The sequence below is a fragment of the Dreissena polymorpha genome, chromosome 1, assembly GCF_020536995.1.
Source record: "Dreissena polymorpha isolate Duluth1 chromosome 1, UMN_Dpol_1.0, whole genome shotgun sequence".
NCBI lineage: Eukaryota > Metazoa > Mollusca > Bivalvia > Myida > Dreissenidae > Dreissena > Dreissena polymorpha.
This window is the reverse complement of record NC_068355.1, coordinates 180,118,407-180,138,220: the sequence shown is the minus strand read 5'-3', so window position 1 is coordinate 180,138,220 and position 19,814 is coordinate 180,118,407. Positions and strand designations below refer to the sequence as shown.

The 19,814-nt window shown below is 35.0% G+C and overlaps 1 long non-coding RNA gene across 1 annotated transcript in view; it reads left to right on the top strand.

Annotated features, from left to right (window-relative positions):
* Nucleotides 1–798: 798 nt before the first annotated feature.
* LOC127864045 (uncharacterized) overlaps nt 799–19,814 on the top strand; it is a 37,698-nt gene continuing 18,682 nt past the window's right edge. Inside the window, exon 1 of the long non-coding RNA XR_008041397.1 lies at nt 799–1,372. This is a non-coding gene — a long non-coding RNA (uncharacterized LOC127864045). The remainder of the gene's footprint in view (nt 1,373–19,814) is intronic.

Sequence of the window (19,814 nt, the reverse complement as noted above, 5' to 3'; positions counted from 1 at the left end):
GTTAAACACCTGTTATAAAATATTGAAGTTGATACAACACTGGTGCTTGTAAAACTGGGTACTAATGCGCATAGTGAAAAATGGTGTAAAAGAGCGACGACCTAAGTGAACTGGTTAACAGTGGCTTTCTGTATTTTTCCTATATAATAGATTCTATACACAAAATATATTCAATATACCATCAACTTATGACTAGAATTTCTTACTATACACAAGTACATTATATAACAGAGATAATAAATATACTATCGCTGCTATTTAGATAAAATAAGCAACACTACTACTTATTTACACATGTCATCACTTTCTTATTATTATTTCCATTTACAAAGTCTTTTTTAATTGAATTTAATAAATAGTAATACTAATAGAATATCACGCATACAAGAAACCAACTGTTTTATTTCCATACATTGTATTGTATTAAATATGAAATTGCACTACATGAACATTTTTTGGAATATAATAGAACAGAACACATAGTTTATCCGAGTATACATAGCACACAATAATAAATTACAGCAAAGCACATTTATAAACTGAATGAGTCATAATTATTTACATTACAATATATAGCAGCACTGTTATTCTTTTAATACAGATCTCCAAATGTTTTCACATTTCGTTTTCTACAAATGGTAAGCGCTATAGCTACCATAACTAACACCTGTTTTATCACAATTACATAATGAGAGAATGAAATGCATTGTTAATTTAAGACTCATGCTATTTAAATTTACGGTCAATTGCCTCATATATATATATATATCTATATAACCCGCTTATAAAAGATACTCATATCAAATTGATTGGATTGTGATTATCAAGTCAATTAAAAAAATATCTGCATTCATTTTACATTAATATATATACTTATGGTGGCTAATTGCTTTTATCACCTACCCTTTGTCGGATAAATGCGTGATATACTTACATTATTGAATATAATGGTCACCAATTTAACTACTCAACACCTAGTGTTCCACTAATATACTTACATTATTGATTCAGGGTACTTTCTTTGATGATTATATAATGGTCACCAATTAAACTACTCAACACCTAGTCCCTGGTCGTTTCGCACCTAATATGGGGCGAAACGACCAGGTGCGAAACGACCAGGGCGGAAACGTCTTGGGGGCGAAACATCCGAGGACCCTTTAAGAGTCCTGTAGGCCTACTGAAAGTAGAGCTCTAGAACGACCTAAAATCTCATTTCAGTTGAGACCGATTCAACTTGCCGTCTCGACCTAAATATATGTTACTTGTTAAAGATGTAGGCAACGTTCTTCAAAAGGAGATTAATTTATAACTTTCTGCGGGAAATCGTCTACCAATGTAACAATGAAATAAACAGTTTCCAGATGAAAAGGTAACTTTCTCTTACTTCTCCAACTGATACAACTAATAGTGGGTTTCTGCGGTCCACAAATACGCGTTCAATCGACCTTCGTAAACACGCAATTATCACTCCTCCAGGTACAGTATCCTAGATCTATGTGCGAACTCGGTTTTATATTATACTCGGCATTTATGGTGGACGAACCAGTTATCGAACACCTAAGAAATTACGTCAAATTTCCTTAAAATTAAAACACTTAAAATGATAAAAACATTTTGTTTAAACAAATGAATAACAGTTCAATCATTGAATGATTTATCTGTAAAGTTTCCCAGCAAACTACCTTCAAGAATTTATAACAATGATTCCCTGGTTATTGTCACCTCTAGCAGACAAAACAAAATGGTGGCCAATGTAAACATGACCTATTACCTGACACTTCATAAATACTACTCCATTATATACAAAGTCACATGACTATCACGTGACCTGGACTCGGCAAAAAAATCTGCGTCTGCTGCAATCAAAATTGCAAACGGAAATATGCTTTTTGGTGTGTAAATGTACGTTTTGATAATTGCATTCAAAAAGTAATACCAAAAAACACATAAAACGATGTAAATAACAATAAATGCATCCTTTAACCTGTTTTTGGCGCATTTGTTTCAAGCTAAGTAGGCAAGTAGGTCATGGACTTCATGTGCGACCATTTGTTTATCTTCTTCTTCTTCAAAGTCTTGACGATCCTAGTGGATCAACCGAGTTGTAGCACCCGTCAGGCTTTTTAGTTATCAGTAAATTCCCAGCACTATTCCCAGAACAAACACTCTTTGAAATTGTATTAAGCGGACGCGCGGATGCAGCACCTTTCGACAACTCAAAAATTTTAAAGCGTTTCGTATGCAATGTAAAAAATAGACGCCGACATTGAAAATCAATTTTGTGAAGTCTCTGGCATTCTACTTTGGAAAGTTTGTGCTTTTTGTAAAGAACAGTACAATCAATGAGAGCAGTTACTTTCTGATCTTGTGTGTACGATTGCCACAGACATGGGAAGGATTTTTCGATCTCACTTTCTATGTCACGGATGATAGGATCTCGTACCGCAGACAAGCCCGAACATTCAAGGACCATGTGTTGAAGTGTCTCAGGAGACTTGTAGCACACTCTGCATGTGTCATCTACCTTGTTTTTACTAAAGGATGCCCGGTCACTCTGCAAAATGTACTTGCCACACATAAACTTGAGTTTGAGTAATTGCCGGTTCGCATCGTATGTAGAGACCGCCTGTTGTTGTAGAAGAGGGTGTGGTTTTCTTGGCTTAACCATGTTCATGTTAAGATTTTGCAAAGTTTTCATTGTTTTTGATTCAGCTATTGTCTGTTGTAACCAAATATTATCTATTGTCCTGTTAACTGTTCTCTTCCAGTGTTCCTTCTCTGTTGGAGACTCGAGCAAATCTTCTGGATCGCCAAGTTCATATAGCCAGAATAACTTACGGATGTCTACAAACCAACTAGCGCTCTTGTTGCTCTTTATAGTCAACTGTCTAACAGCTATACGACGTTCCACTGCACTTTCACTTTGTAGACACACATTGTTATACATGATTAAAGCTCTCTTGTGTATTTGGATTTTTACTGGAAGGAGACCACTTATTGAGTAGATTGCAATGTCAGGTGTACTACTAGGTAACACAAGTAGTTGCTTTAGTATTCGTTTTTGAAAAATTTCGAGCTTATCAATTTGTGTCTTTTTAGGTAAAATAATTTCTAGTCCATATAACAGAATGGGAATGATATGCATTTTCAAAATATGTAGAATTGATGGGACGTCCAAACCACCAGCACCATAGAAACCTGACGACATAAAGCTATATACTGTTCTTCGTGCTTTTTGAATATTGTTATCAACATTTTGTTCCGCTGTAGAGCTGATAGTGTGAGAACGTTTCAAACCTAGATGAGTACAAATATCAGCGTTTGTAATTTTATTTCCATATATTTCAAAATCTTCTTCAACTATTTCTTTTCTAGAACTTGTAACCACTTTGAGAGCCTCCGTCTTTTTAGGCTGTAAAATATATCTTTCGTAGCTGGCAAATGTTTCGGCCATGCTTATAAGAACTGATGTTTCTCCTGGTTTTTTAGAATTCAATGTAACATCATCTGCACATGCACTAGTGTTGCACCTAACATCACCTATAACACATCCTTCTTCCGCCATCTCTAAACGTTTCAGCAGAGGGTTGATGTAAATTTTGTATAGGTCAGTACTGGTGATCCCTCCTTGTCTCACACCCTGTAGAACCTCAAAGGGGTCTGATCTTGAATTTGCCCATTTCACAACTAGTCGACTGCATATGAATACTTTTAAAAATTGTCCAATGTCTATCATTAACGCCAGAGTGGTATAACCTGCGTAGTAGGTGATGATGATCCACAACATCGAAAGCGGCTTTTGCGTCAAGGAAAACAAGGTCAATGTCCTCTCCCTTATCTTTATACTCGCGGGAAACCTCTTCAACTATCAACGCTGCGTGAAGTGGTGAGGTTTTGGCAGTGAACCCCCGTTGGAAAGCACTCTGGTCTTTTTCAAGAGTTGGAACGAGTCGTATTTTCAGAACCATTTCAAGAATCTTTTCTATGACAGGTAGCACAGTAATTCCTCGGAAATTACAAGCGTCGTTCCTGGAACCCTTATTTTTGTATATCGGTGTTAAAATACCAATTTTCATACACTCAGGCACATATCCAGATAACATGATAGAATTCAAAAGTTTCAAAATCACATTTTGTAGAATAGGGCCACCATTTATTACACATTCAATAGATAACCCATGGTAGTCAGGTGCTTTCCCGCGGTTTATTCCCCGTATTGCCCTTTGAAGTTCCCCAGGAGTAATTGGCTGTACTTCTGTTTCAAAAACCATATCACTGATGTGGTTACACTCTTTGATTACTGTTTTGTGATATTCATTGTCAAAATTTGGGTTTTCTGAATGTCCCGCTAGCGCTTTGAAATGCTTCTTGAAACCATCAGCTACCTTGTCGACTCCTGTGAAAGATTCACCATCTACATTTAAGTATTCAATGAAACAATTCTTGTTCTTTCTATTTTTATTGATAAGTTTATGAAATGTCTTAGGATCTTGGGCTCTAGAGTTCAAAATTTTGTCACGGTCTTGCATTGTTCTTCTGGCTTGCTCACAGCGGATTGAACTACGAAAGAGTCTCTTTGTGGTTTTGACGTTAGAGAGTAACTGACTATTTGGATCTTGCGGTTTGCCTTCGGTAGCCCATTTCTTATACGCTTCACGCTTGTTTCGAAGAGCGATTCCAATGTTTTGCGTCCAGACTTTTAGTTTAGGTTTGGAGTTCATATGTTTTATTTCAGTTGAATGCAGATTCATAGTGTCTTTCATAACAGACATAATGTTCTGAGCAAAAACTTCGATATTCTGATTTTCTTTAAGTTCATTTGGTTTAAGCATTAATAAACCTTTTCTCATGTCTTCTGCAAATGATTCCTGATTGATTTTGTCCCATGTAACTTTAAACTTTTTTACAGATTTTTGAACTTTGTTTTTCAAAAGAATTAGTTTATTAACTTTAACCGATATTTGAACTGGGTGGTGATCAGATACATTAGAGTCGAGTTGGTTCAACACAATTTTTCCCATGGACTTACTGTTTGCATTTCTGAGTTTCACAAGAAAGTAATCTAGTTCACTTACTTCCCTGCCAAGAGAGTTTATGAAAGTTTTTCCACTGCAGTCATATTTTAAATTCAGTTCGTCTATCATATGTTTGATGTAAACTGTTCGTTTTAGAACTGGACCGTTCACCGACAGATCAACGTTCAGGTCACCTCCTATAATGATGTCATGCGAGTTTTGATATTGAAGAATGATTTCTCTTAAGATGTCAACACATTCTAGAAATTCTGTTTCAGTTTCAAGTCCACCTGTCGTTGGGAGATATGCAGCTACTATCAGATATTTTGTATGTTCTAACGCTAGCTCCAAACACTGGAGTCTCTCATTTCCGTCGGGTAGCTCTGTTATGAGGTGATTAATTTCTTTCCTCCATAACACTGCTACGCCAGCGTGGCCCCTGTTACGTTGTCCAGGAGGTACTGGATTGTAGAGATCACTGCATTTTCCTGCTGAGCAGATATTACTTCCTATTTCATTCAAGAGATAAAGTTCATATTCATAAAGCCATGTTTCAGATAACAATACGAGTTGAGCAGTTTTAAATAGTTCATTGATGCATGTAACACTAGTTTTAACATTCTTGCAGTTGTATGCGACCATATTTATAGTGTCTGAGTTAGTTTCTTTGTTTTGTGCTATCTTCTTTGGTTGAAATCCTGGCGCTCGGCTAAAAAATGATTCTTGTCTATTGATTGCCCTTTTGTTAGGTTAATCGTTTGGCTTACAATAGGTTTGTTTGCATTGGACAGTTCAGCAGGTTGGTTATCAGGTTGTTCACTTTTGTCAGTATTAGATGGTTCGATAGTTTCAATATCAGGGTCAGTGTTACTAGATTTAAGCTTTAAGTCCTGTTGAATAACTTTATCGACTTTTACAGTTTCTGTTTGTGGTTCAGTTATTATATTGCAGTAGTTGCTAATGTTATGCTTAACTGTCTTGGACAGTGTTAGACTTGAATTACTCTTGTTACTGTTTGTGTTATACTGAGTGTTGCTTGGAGGTTTGTACGAACGAGTCTTTAGTATAGGTCGTCCCTGCATCACAGCGTGGAGCTGGTTCCTTGGAAATGCCACGAATCCTTCAGGGAGAATAACGTCACCTTCAACCTTCGTCACACTGCCTGTTGACTGAGGCACACCAGTATGAGTTCGCCCATCTCTTTGATTTGTAGTGTTAGCATTTTTCATAACATTGGAGTATACTGTATTTTCATTCAATTTTTGGTTTGGAATAGTTTCTTGAGCAGTCTGCTGTTTCTCAATGCTTGTGGTAGTTGATTGTGTTTGTGTACTAGATTTATTAGCGGTGTTACTTGATGCAAGCCATTGTGAACCAAAGCTTTCCAATTCTTGACTCACTTTTTTTAGAACTAGACTTGTCACTTGACTGTGAATTGAAGCTGCAAGCTCATTGTTTTCGGATGTACCATTCGACTGTGTTGGGTGGTTCGAATATTTAGCAGTTTTCTCAAGGGATTCAACTTTGTTTTCCAAGAACTCAATTTTATTCAATAGAGTTTTAATTGTCCTTTCTTGTTCTTCACATTTAGCTTCATGTTTTTTAATATATATGTCAGTTTTTGGCTTATGCTTGTATGCTTCTGATAGTTCTTTATCTTTTAACTTTAAATCATTTTGCAATTTCCTTATCTCTTTGTCTTTTTCATTCAAACCTTTTAGTAGAGCTCGTTTTTCGTCTTGGATAGCAATCACATCTGTGTCTGTACTAACCAGCTGGTTCCCCTGTAACTGCAGGTTGCTATCGACAGACTGCTCTCCTGCCAGATTTAGCTGCTGATTTTCCCCTACACATGCCAAGCAGGAAGCTGTAATATTGTCAGTGTTAAACACAACACAATCATGATGACAAATACCTTGACAAGTTTCACAGACAATTTGATCCTGTTGTATGTCCTTACAACAGATATAGCATTGTTCAGTGTAAAGAACAGGTTCAGTGTTAATCTCTTCCTCGGTAAGAATGGCAAATGCATTTGAAACGGGTATATTTGGTAGAGCAGGAATGTTTAACGTAGAACGGTTTGCCATTATTTTTACAGGTAGAGTCCTTGTATTATCATGCTTGGCACACAATGTACATGTGTATGGAGCATCTTCAGGTTGGTTTTTAACAAGTTCAAGTTCAGTGTCGTTCAAATTCAAGCATCCATAATGTATCCAATGAGATTCATTCTTATGATTTACTGTACATTCAACACCAGTTTTTAGAGTTCTATTACACTTGAAACATTTAACCTCAGGTTCATCACTATTGGTAGGTTTACTTTCAGTACTCTTCGCCCTAGTATTCATTGTGTTTTTTGAAGAAATAGAAGTTTTTGCCTTACTTGATTGTTCAGTTGCTATTGTAGAGTTGAGCAGTGCACTCTGGATACTTTCTGCCAACAGTTGATTCACACTGTCTAGGTTTACAGGTTGTCCATTCACAGTAGCATGCCTTACAATGTTCTGTATCGCTGAAAGGTGCTGCCCTACAAACAACTGTGTATTCTGTCCATTTACCATGAATTTACTTGTAGTTGCATAAATGTTAATAGTGTAGAATTTATATTTTATGGCATATAAAACTGAACTATTTTTCTGATCGACTGTCGATTGGATAACTGTATCATCTTTGACTGATGTATCATTTTTATAGAAATACAGAGCAGCTTCCTTAAGCAGTTCGAAGGTAGCCAGATCAGCGACGATTACAACATTGCCGTTCTTAATTTCGAAGTCCAAATGTTTTGTACGTCTAGCTGCAGATAGTTTTTTTGCTAGACTCTTATCCATTCGGAGCTGATATTCGGTTACCTTTTGTACTTGTACGGTCCGACTTCCAGAGGAGCCGGGTACTTCAGGTCCCTTACCAATCGCGAACCCTTGCTGTGCCCATCTTGTCCGTTGGACTGCCATGCCATCCATACCATTCCCAACCATTGTACCAATTAACACTCTGACCAAGTAACTCTTAATGCAAAGAGCTAGACATATATTATAGTAAAATCAGTATAAAATGTGTACAATCGACGATTTAAAACTTAAAAAGATTGTTTGTTTAAAGTATCAACGCTCGTATGATCGATAGGTGCTGCATAAACAAACGCGCTCGTAATGCAAATGTTATTTTCATATTTATTTGTTTTCACTCGTGAAAAACAAGATGTCGGATTTTCAAATTTGTCCTTTCCAACTACAATTACACTTCTTACACAAACCGTATCTGGGTTTTACCTACACAAATGACTAAAAATCAGTCATATAAAATGTGTGTGTGACAATAAATTGTCTTAAAGTTCAGTTAAAATAAACAATTTGTAAAAAATCTTCTCTAAAATTCTCATCCGTTACACTTGTTTACATCGTGACGTCCAATGTGACGTCATGCGCACTATTGCGCATGTGCATACAGAATCAAAACAAAACGTCCATTAATAGGTGCTGTTCAATAACAGGTACTTACACGATAATACAGGAAACACTGTCATGGGCATTTATGTTTCATTGATAAAAATATTACACGAGACCAAATATCATAACATTTAAATCGCTAATGTCCATCTATTCTCACAACTACAGTACGTACAGGAAATTTTGTTTGTTCGTGAAAGAAATATTGAAGCAGTTTTAATTCATAACGTGTTCTATGTGTTTGCTCCCCATCAGCTCTCAATCTTAAAATATTGTTTGTATAAGTTGTATTACATATAAATAATCTCTCCCTTTAAATGTATAATTGCTGTCAGCGCCCTCTCTTGTCGCCACACGAAGCCACCCACATCACTCATGAGGGGGAATTTTCGCGTCGATTACCTTTTATGGGGGATTTTTTTACGTAGTTTCTCATTACTTTTCAAGTTTTGTACATGTTTGCACTTAATTCCTTTGCTTTTTTAACTGAGTATATCTGACACTCATATTAGACTATACTGTTATGATGTATTATAAAGTTAATGTCAATATAAAACAGAGGTGAAACTTCTGTTGTTCTCTCCTATATTAAACACTTACATGTCTTTTATTTATGGCAGTTATCAGTGCTCAAATAAGTATTGAAAAGACACATCTTCTTTTCTCATCTCTTAACAAGTCAGCGCATATGTTTTTTGTATAAATATTAACTGTTGGATAAGAGATGACTGTATCGAGAAGTGTGAATAAAATAGAAAATACTTGTGATAAATAAAGATATAACTTTATTAATAAAACAAACGAAAACTTTTTTCGACAATCACAATAGCGCTCGCCGATGCATGTGTGTGACAGTCTGTTTCATGATTTTGCACATCTTCATCTTCAATTTCTATCGAGTTGTCATTTGATGACGCGGTCGCCGATGCCTGTGTGTAACTGTCTGTTTGTTTTTTATGAATACTATCTAATGCAGTTTGTTTAAAAAGAAAATATATTTTTTGCAGGAAAAAAATCATTGTTTTAATAAGCATTTTTTCAGTATGACTTAGCATTGTGTATTATTTTATTATCCGGAAATGGTGTAGATGTATGAATCATGCAGGTGCGCAAAACGTTATATTTCCCATATACAGCCGTATCGATAAGGCTGGAAAACACGAACAATATCTTTTCAGTGTTTCGGGTTTTGCGTGTGTTTATTTTTTTTCCTTTTTTAGGGATATTTTTTTCCACAAAATAGGGTAAAAAGGATACTTTTTTCATGGGGGAAGCCGGCGATATTCGACGGTAAATTTGGCAAATCGAGGGCCCTGGCTGTATAGTATGTAGCCCCTTCAACTATGTACCTATTGATGCACTTTGTATAATTGCTGTATAGTATGTAGCCCCTTCAACTATGTAGCTATTGATGCACTTTGTATAATTGCTGTATAGTATGTAGCCCCTTCAACTATGTACCTATTGATGCACTTTTTATAATTGTTGTATAGTATGTAGCCCCTTCAACTATGTACCTATTGATGTACTTTGTATAATTGCTGTATAGTATGTAGCCCCTTCAACTATGTACCTATTGATGCACTTTGTATAATTGTTGTATAGTATGTAGCCCCTTCAACTATGTAGCTATTGATGCACTTTGTATAATTGTTGTATAGTATGTAGCCCCTTCAACTATGTACCTATTGATGCACTTTGTATAATTGTTGTATAGTATGTAGCCCCTTCAAATATGTACCTATTGATGCACTTTGTATAATTGTTGTATAGTATGTAGCCCCTTCAACTATGTACCTATTGATGCACTTTGTATAATTGTTGTATAGTATGTAGCCCCTTCAACTATGTACCTATTGGTGCACTTTGTATAATTGTTGTATAGTATGTAGCCCCTTCAACTATGTACCTATTGATGCACTTTGTATAATTGCTGTATAGTATGTAGCCCCTTCAACTGTGTACCTATTGATGCACTTTGTGTATAGTATGTAGCCCCTTCAACTATGTACCTATTGATGCACTTTGTATAATTGCTGTATAGTATGTAGCCCCTTTAACTATGTACCTATTGATGCACTTTGTATAATTGTTGTATAGTATGTAGCCCCTTCAACAATGTACCTATTGATGCACTTTGTATAATTGTTGTATAGTATGTAGCCCCTTCAACTATGTACCTATTGATGCACTTTGTATAATTGTTGCTAATATTGTCATGTTATGCATGAACTGAGCTTTAAATTAATAAACTTGGAAACTTGGCATGGGTGTGAAATACATTATTCATTATCACTTTTAAATGAAAGGGATCAAGACAATACATTTATGTTCAATTATTTTATTTTTAGCGAACACGATGAACACCGCTGTAGATATTATGGGTCTGTGGTGATTGGCCGTGTTCGCCTTATATCAAACAGCTCCAGCGACATATTTGATCTGAACACCCATCGCGGGGTTTATATTTGTTAGCGAACACAGTGAGATGATCATCGCGGCGAGTGGCGTTTGTGTAAGTACACTGCGCCTGTACTGTAATCACAAAAGGCTTGGTTGCGATTGCTTAATAGCATTTAAAATATATGAGGGAAGGAACTGTGTAGAAATAAGCACTTCTTTCGACCACAGAGGGATACAAAATTCTTAAGTGTAATGGAACCTTGAGCTTTACTTCAGAAGTTTTGACTGGTAGAAGGCTAACTCAAATATTGTTGCTTCAATTCATGGTTGATTCAGAATCGAAGCTAAAAACATTTCATGTACATCAACTTAAGCATTAGGTGTTTACACTCATCTCAAAAGTTCAAATAAAACTCAATGGGTCGCGTAGTGTACTTAAAGGGTATTGGTCACAGTTCACAGATTTTGTATTTTGGGAAAATGTCATTCAATATGTTGACCAATAAATATATTATAATGTTTTGAATGTCCTAAACTAATTATTTTAGCGAGAAGATAAAGTCGATTAAAATACTATGAGTTCGAAGCAGAGGCCTCTTGAAGTTAAAGCTAATACGCTTCCGCAGAGCCATGCAGGCTTTAGTATTTAAAGGCAAAATATAAACTCTGATCAACGTATTTTCCAGATTTTTGACAAAAATTATTACAAATGCTTTATTATTTTATTAATATCATATGGTTATCCAGGAATGAACCGATATTGTTTACATTTCTTTTAGTCAGAACCAATAGTGTTAACATTTCTATTAGTCACGACCAATATTTTTGTGTCGCCTGACTATGGACAGGAAGACATATAGGTGTTACTTGCTTTGGCGGTGTCAGCAGCGTCCACGGTGTCACACTTTTCGAAAAAGGCTCATCACTTTTGTGTCCCTTCAGATATTGCTTTCATATTTGGTATGCATGTGTATCTGGAAAACACCTTTCCATGCACATACAATGTTTGACCCCTGTGACCTTGACCTTGAATTTGAGGTCAGCGTTCAGGTTTCAAAATCTGTGACAAAAATAAGGTTCATAACTTCTATGTCTTGTGCTTTACTTGAAACATTAATAAAAAAAAATATTTTTTTTATGCCCCCGGCATCACCATGATTCGGGAGGCATATAGTGTTAGTCCTATCCGTCTGTACAAAAATCTTGGTTAACCCATTTTTACCGTTTCGTTTGACATCAATGCCATCAGGCGACAAAGCTAATTCGCGCAGTTCTAGTTTACATTTCATTTAGTAAGGAGTGTCGTTTTACTTGTTTCAAGATGAAAATCTCAAACACATAGCATACCATCACAAACACACAGCATACCATCACAAACACACAGCATACCATCACAAACACACATCATACCATCAGAGCTCCAGATAATTTTTTCAGCCGATGGGTATTTCACTCATGAAATTTTTAATTGATGAGTAAAAATCAAAATCCGATAATTTTAAGGAGTATTCATGTTCAAAGGTTCAGAATAAATAATACATTGTACATGTACTGTTAACTCGCTATAACAGGCAGTCTTGTACACAATTAAGCAATCACTTTTGTTTTATTTAACAGTTTTTATGTGTTTTTTTGCCCCTGGCTTAAGCAGCCATTTATATCTTTTTCCGTCTTGATTTAGCAAGCCACTGTGAAGCACACACTGGCTCAATTTTGAGCCACGGGAAACATTCTTTCCAGTTAGAAATAGTCTTTTCTGTGACCTTATTTCCGTCATGTTTCTTTCTCTACACCGATTTTATAACATCTGTTAATATACTGTCAATATTAGGGTGTACTATTTTTTCTGATGTTACTACTGACGATGTCGACTTGAAAGAATCTACCATTTTTAACTGGCTCGCCATTACTTTTTGTTTTATTTACATGACATTTAAACACAAACACATGCAGACGCTGCGGCATACGTCACAAAAGGTTAAGCGCTTTCGAGACAGAGACTGCCGGTCAGGACAGCACAGATCGTGACGGTCATATGAAAAATAAGCAAGCAGCAAGTTTTCGCATTACATTATGATTCAAGTGGATTCATTGATTGCAAACCGGATTTCAATATATCTATCAGGTTAAACATGTGCTTAGTCTGAATGGTAAGCGGGTGGTATCCATATAACTTGTTTATTATATGTGTATTTCGGCTGCCATTTTAAAAGTGCTTGAAGGAAAAAGTTTTTCCATAGTACCACACAAGAGATGAACTGATAGCAAAAATTATATGCTTGAAGTTGGGCAATTCGGGTTTTATCAAATGTGATGTCAACAGTTTTCAACATAAGCGTATATCCATTCTCAACAATGCAGCGGGTTTAGTCAACATCGGCCTTTATCGTGTGCCAAAATGAAATGATGCCGTTCGACTGAGGAGTAAATTCGATCGGGAACCACATTCTATTCAAAGATGGTGATGTCACTAAGTTTTTACCGGTGTGGACACAATAACGGGAATTAGTCATGTTTACACGGCTAATACGCATTGAACTTGTACACGATGCGTAATCCAAATTTGGCCAGGAGTTTACTTACTCCACAAAATTTTAAGTCATGCGTATTTTCTTTCTTTTCATGCGTATTTTACGCAAATACGCATCTTATCTGGCCCTCTGCATACCATCACAAACATACAGCATACCATCACAAACACACTGCATACCATCACACACTCACAGCATACCAAAACAAACACATAGCATACCATTACAAACACACAACATACCAAAACAAACAGCGTACTATGGCAAGCACACAGCAAATTATTATAAGCACAAATGATTTAAACCCACATTATTTCCATGAAAAAGCCGATGTATCAACAGTCAAGAGAAGACAGACAAGGCGTTCAACACTAACTGTATATGTTATCTTGTTTTTATCATTGCATACAAATTTAAAAGTGAGGATTTTAGTTTTAGTGATTAAAGGGATCTTTTCACGCTTTGGTAAATTGACAAAATTGAAAAAAGTTGTTTCAGATTCGCAAATTTTCGTTTTAGTTATGATATTTGTGAGGAAACAGTAATACTGAACATTTACCATGGTCTAATATAGACATTATATGCATCTTTTGACGATTTTAAAACCTAAAAATTATAAAGCGTTGCAACGCGAAACGATTGAATAATTTGGAGAGTTCTGTTTTTGTCGTTAAATTTTGCGAAACTACGAAGATTGCTTATATAAGGTATAAAATACTTCTAGTATACGTACTCGGCGGAATAGCTCAGTAGGCTAAAGCGTTTTTACTTCAGGACTCTGGCAGGACTCCAGGGGTCACTGGTTTGAAACCTGGTCCGGGCAATGTTCTTTTCCTTTTTTTAATTTTATTCTTGATTTTTTACTGGAGCTTTTACGATCCAATGTTTACATTTATCGATATAAAGCATTTAATGAATAAGTTAAAAAATGCCAAAATCTGTGAAAAGGCCCCTTTAATACTCTTGAATACTGATGATAAAATGCTGCTTATTCATAGATAAATAATAGATGAAATTAGAAAATAATTAAATTTTGATCTGGCAAATTGTTGAAAAAGTCAACTTGATTCTAACTTTTATTCAGTGTCCGACAAATCCATTGCCCGGAGCCCGGGGGCTACCAAAATTTTTCATCGGGCTACTGAAATTTTCCAGCTGACGCCCGCCGGGCTACTATAAATCTATAAGAGCGGTAGCCCGGTTTATTGACAGACATACATAGAATAAACACGCTGACCATGTGTTTTTGCACTGTGTATTGCGTATAATCCGATAACAAAGTGCAATCAATTATCTAATCAGTCACCGATCACTTGCGGTAATGTCTTAAACAGTAACAGTGTATTTTAATCATCCAATCAGAATCAACATTTGTCGTCTGCTAATAATATAATGAGAGCCGGTTGGATAATTGGCGCACATGATGCAACATCATTTCGCAGTTTGGAATTCTTTGTTAACCGCAACAATGAGTAATAGCGACAACGTTTTTGATGTCGTTAAATATACAAGGACGCCAAACATTAAATAAATCAAAACAATAGCGGATTCTTCAAAACGGTAACGAAACCGAAAACGAATATAAATGACAACTTTGTGAACGCGGTTAACACCTGCTAATTAGTTTGCATTGTCAATTAATAATTGGATTAATATACTGTTAATCAATAATCCCATATATGCCCGATTTATATTTTTAAAACCAAATTATGGGTGGGTAATATAGACGATAAGAGTCATAAACACAAACGTTTGAAATTTTCTAAAGTGTCAAATGAATTTCGGCATATGGTTGTATTTAAAGATATGATGAAATAAGCTCCCAATCAGGACCGTTGTATTGCAACATGCGTAAATAACCTGCCACGGTTTGCACGCGTTGTGTACAGCTATTTTAGGTTACAAAATTCTACATTTAAGAAATGAATTTCTTTGTCCTGATAAAAAGCGCGCGAAAATATGCGTGGGTGTATTTATTTGTAAATAAAATTTTGTAGTGGGTACAACATTGAGATCATTTAATTTCCATTAAAAGTTTCGTTGTGAATTTCAACTAAAGTACCGGGGTATCTCGCGAATTATTTGGCATTGACATTTTCTCTTAATAAAATATCATGTAAACACGCTGTATTGATACCGTTACGCTGTATATGTTCCTTCATTATTGAAACAATTATTGTATTGCATAATGACTGCACACAAGTGTCGTAACATACGGATGCAATACGTAAATTCGGACAGTACTTAAAGTCGGACACAAGTAAATAAATGATTTAATACTCTTGATTTCTTGAAACTCGGTATTTGTTGTTAAAAAGGGCAATTGCATTGATTAACACCATACGAGTCAATTGTATTGATCATCTAAACGCTTTATTTACGTTTACGACTTAACGTGCTGTCCGAATTTAAGTACACATACATGTGCACTTACATGTAATATCTACATGTAGTATATGATTTTCTTTGGTACATTTACATTTAAGTACACGGTGCCTGTACTGTAACATTAATTTACGATATTGACTGTGTACATCAGACTACTTGCTGTTTTATGTATATGTATGTATACATATTATGTATATGTAAATGAAGAAATAAAATAAAGATGAAAACCTGCCTCTTATCATTTTGTATGAAAATTTTATGGGCTACCAAATATTTTTATTGGTAGCCCAGTGGGCTACCTAAAATATAAGAAATTTGTCGGACACTGTTTTATTAATCATATTTTTGTTTCATGAATACACATGTATAGAGTAGTATAATTTTGTGTTCATTATGCTATGAATGTTGTTGTTATTCTTGGATAAAAATATAAATAAACAAGCACATTTGTTACATTGATATCACCCACCGAATGCTTGCAACGCCAAATTCTGTAAACAACTACACATGTACTGCTCTAGAGTCATTCATTGATACACTTAAATAAAGGTTTAATGAAATCATTAAAGCAGTAAAAATACAAACAGGTATTTTCAAGTAAAAGTGGCCATAACTCCATTATTGACCAGTTGTTTGAGTTGCAATTTTACCTTCACCATCCTCTTATCAATATATTCACTCATTCCAAGTTTCAATGAAATCTGCACAAGCAGTTCCAAGATTTCGCTCCAGACACAAAAGTGTGCTTATTTTCAAGTAAAAAGGGCCATTACTCTGTTATTTGTAAATGGATTGCAACAACATTTAACACACAGCATTCTATTATGATATTTACACTTATATCAAGTTTCCATGAAATCGGTTCAAGCAATTTTCTGATATTACTCTTGACACAAATTAAGTGCTCCGGACGGACAATGCCAAAACTATATCCCTCCACATATGGCGGTGGATAATAACATAAAGAAAAGAGAAGCTATTTTTTTAACTTTTATTTATTATTATATCTTACAACAAAACATTACTGCAAAAATGTAATAATAACATATTAGATCAACACCATGTATAAGAGAATATGCATAATTTAAAACCCAAACATCATAAAATATAACATATAACATTTAACTGCATCATGATTTAAAATGTGAATAAATTGATACTTTATTCCATTATTATGTAAATCATAACAAAATAAAGCAAATAATCATTTCTATACAAAATGAAATCCAACTGTACTGTTTTATTAATCATAAATTATTAAATTGATGATTAAATGTTATTGAAACTTGGTCAGAATGTTCATCTTGTCAATATAAAGGCTATGTCAGAATTAAAGTCAATTGTGGTCAAAAACTAGAAAACTTAGTGATGTCTTCAACAATTGATAACCAATTTTTCAAATCTTATTTAATCGAGCTTATAATACAAACATTTGAAAAAAACAACACTCAACACAATAAGATTTGGAACATTTTTTATTCTATGATTCATGATTTCAAAGTAGTGTTTGGTATTTAATAAAGAATATAAATACAATTAATGTAGAAACAGGTATTAATTTTTGAAAAAAACTTATCTTTTAGGTGCACTTTTTGCCCTAACACGTGGTCTACTTAGTACAGTCAATCTTGTATTAAGAGACCACTTAAGGGAGTAATCAAAAGTGGTCTCTTAATAAAATGGTCTTTAAATAAAAAAAGGCCATTCTGGAAGAATGCTTACCCTCAATTTTAATCTATATGAAGGATAATCTCTTTTGTCAACAATGATTTTAACTTTTATAATACATGTAAAATGAATATAAACACAATACATAAACAATATTTAACTTATAATGTGTTTTATTTTTCACTTATTATAAATTACCATTTATTATAAATTAATTGTGTGTACATATTTATTTGCAAAAACAACATAGACAAGGAAATATTTTTCGCGTTTTTTAGCTCACCTGAGTGATAGCTCGGGGTGAGCTATTGTGATCACTCACCGTCCGGCGTCCGTCCGTCCGTCCGTCTGTCTGTCTGTCTGTCTGTCTGTCTGTCTGTCTGTCTGTAAACAATTAGTAAACATCTTCTTCTACTAAACCATTGAGCCAATTTCAACTAAATTTCATGTGGAGCATCCCTAGGTCATGGGACAAAAGAATTGTTAAAAAAAATTTGATCACATAACCAAGATGCAGCCATGACCATATATGGTAAAAACCTTAAAAAATCTTCTTGTTAGAAACCGCTCATCATATTTTCAAAAAATTTCACAGGGTTGACCTTTAAAGGCTCCCCTGAAAAAGTTCTTCAAAGAAATTTGATTCGTCAAAAAACATGGCCGCAGGAGCTGGTTGAACTTTGCATGTTTATTCGTTTTTGCCTAATTTGTGAAAACTTTCAAAAATCTTCCACATTTTTTGTCCGATCCTTTCCAAATTTGCACAGTGTCTTTATATCAATGAGGACACGAACCCTACAAAATATGAGCATTATTGGTCCATGAAGTACAGAATTACCTCCCCTTGAATTGAGAAAATGGTGTTTATGCAATAAAGTCCAATTTTTTCATCCAATTCTTTCCAAACTTGCACAGTGCCTTCATATCAATGAAAACTCGAGCCCTGTCGAAAATGAGCAACATCGGACCATTAAGTCCAGAATTATCTCCTTGAGATGGCAGATTTAGAAATAATTATAGTGTACTCTTTATTCCAATTAATAGTGCTATTAGAGTAAAGGATTTGCTGGCTACAGGCCAGGTTTCTCTGACACGATTCTCTTCTGATGGCTTTGCTGCAGACCACATAAACCCTTAACCCAGAACAGTTAATTCTTTCTGCAAATGTTTGTGACTGTGGAAATCATTGAAATAAAAGAAGAAATTGCTGAAATTAGCATTTTCTCCTTTCATCACAATGCTTCCTACCCTATTAAATCAGTTTCTTCTTATTCCATTATAATTTAATTTGTCGTCTGCAACCTCTTTCAATTTGGAAAAGGGTTAACTACCAGAAATCAATTAATGCTGTAGTTTTGTTGATGAGAAATTATTTTTCCTTTAAAATGGGAGGTGATTATTGCTTAGGAAATTGCTCTGGTAGGGTTGAATCATCGTGGGAAATTGAGAAATTGTTCAGTCCAAAATATGTTGATTGGTAAAAGGATTTATCCTTATGCAAACATGGGTTGCCTGTTTAGTCGATGATATCTTGTCAATTTTGAGAAAAAGGAGGAATCTCTTCAAAACAAGCAAAAATTCCTTTTATCGCAATGTTTAAGTTTTTAGCGTACCTGAGCAGATCATACTCTCCTAAACTATAGAGCCAATTTCAACCAAATTTCATGTGGAGCATTCCTACGTCATGAAAAAAAAATATTGTTAAGAAAAATTTGGTCACATAACCAAGCTGGCCGCCATGCCCATATATGGTCAATACCTTAAAAAATCTTCTTGTCAGAAAGGGCTCGTCGGATTTTCATTTTTTTTTACAAGGATGATCCTTAAAGGCTCCCCTAAAAATTTGTTCAAGAAAAATTGTTTCTTGTCAATTACCATTGGGCCTAAGGCTATTAAATTTGTTCAGGTGAGCGATTCAGGGCCAATGTGGCCCTTGTTTTTTCACCTGACACATTATTTTCCACGTCTTCAAGCACCTCAGCTTTACGCATAAGAATGTTCTGAATTTGAGTTTTACCGACTCCAAACTCATCTGCGATTTTACACCCAAAACCCGAATTTTCTCGTTCAACATTAACACTTTTCGTTTTGACATTTTAATTTCTGCATGTACGCTTAAGGAAATCTGACTCGATTATGATACGTAATGAGCTGAAAAGATTAAAACACGTCAATTGAAAACAAACAAACAGACCTGATTGGAAAATTTATTAAATAAATAACAATGTGATTGGCTTACAAATATCTACTAACTAGCATAATTACAAATTGGTAATGCACCGATTTCGACAGATGTTGCCGATTAATAGTTTATTTTCCGCACTTCTCAGGAAATGTTTGTCGCGTACAGT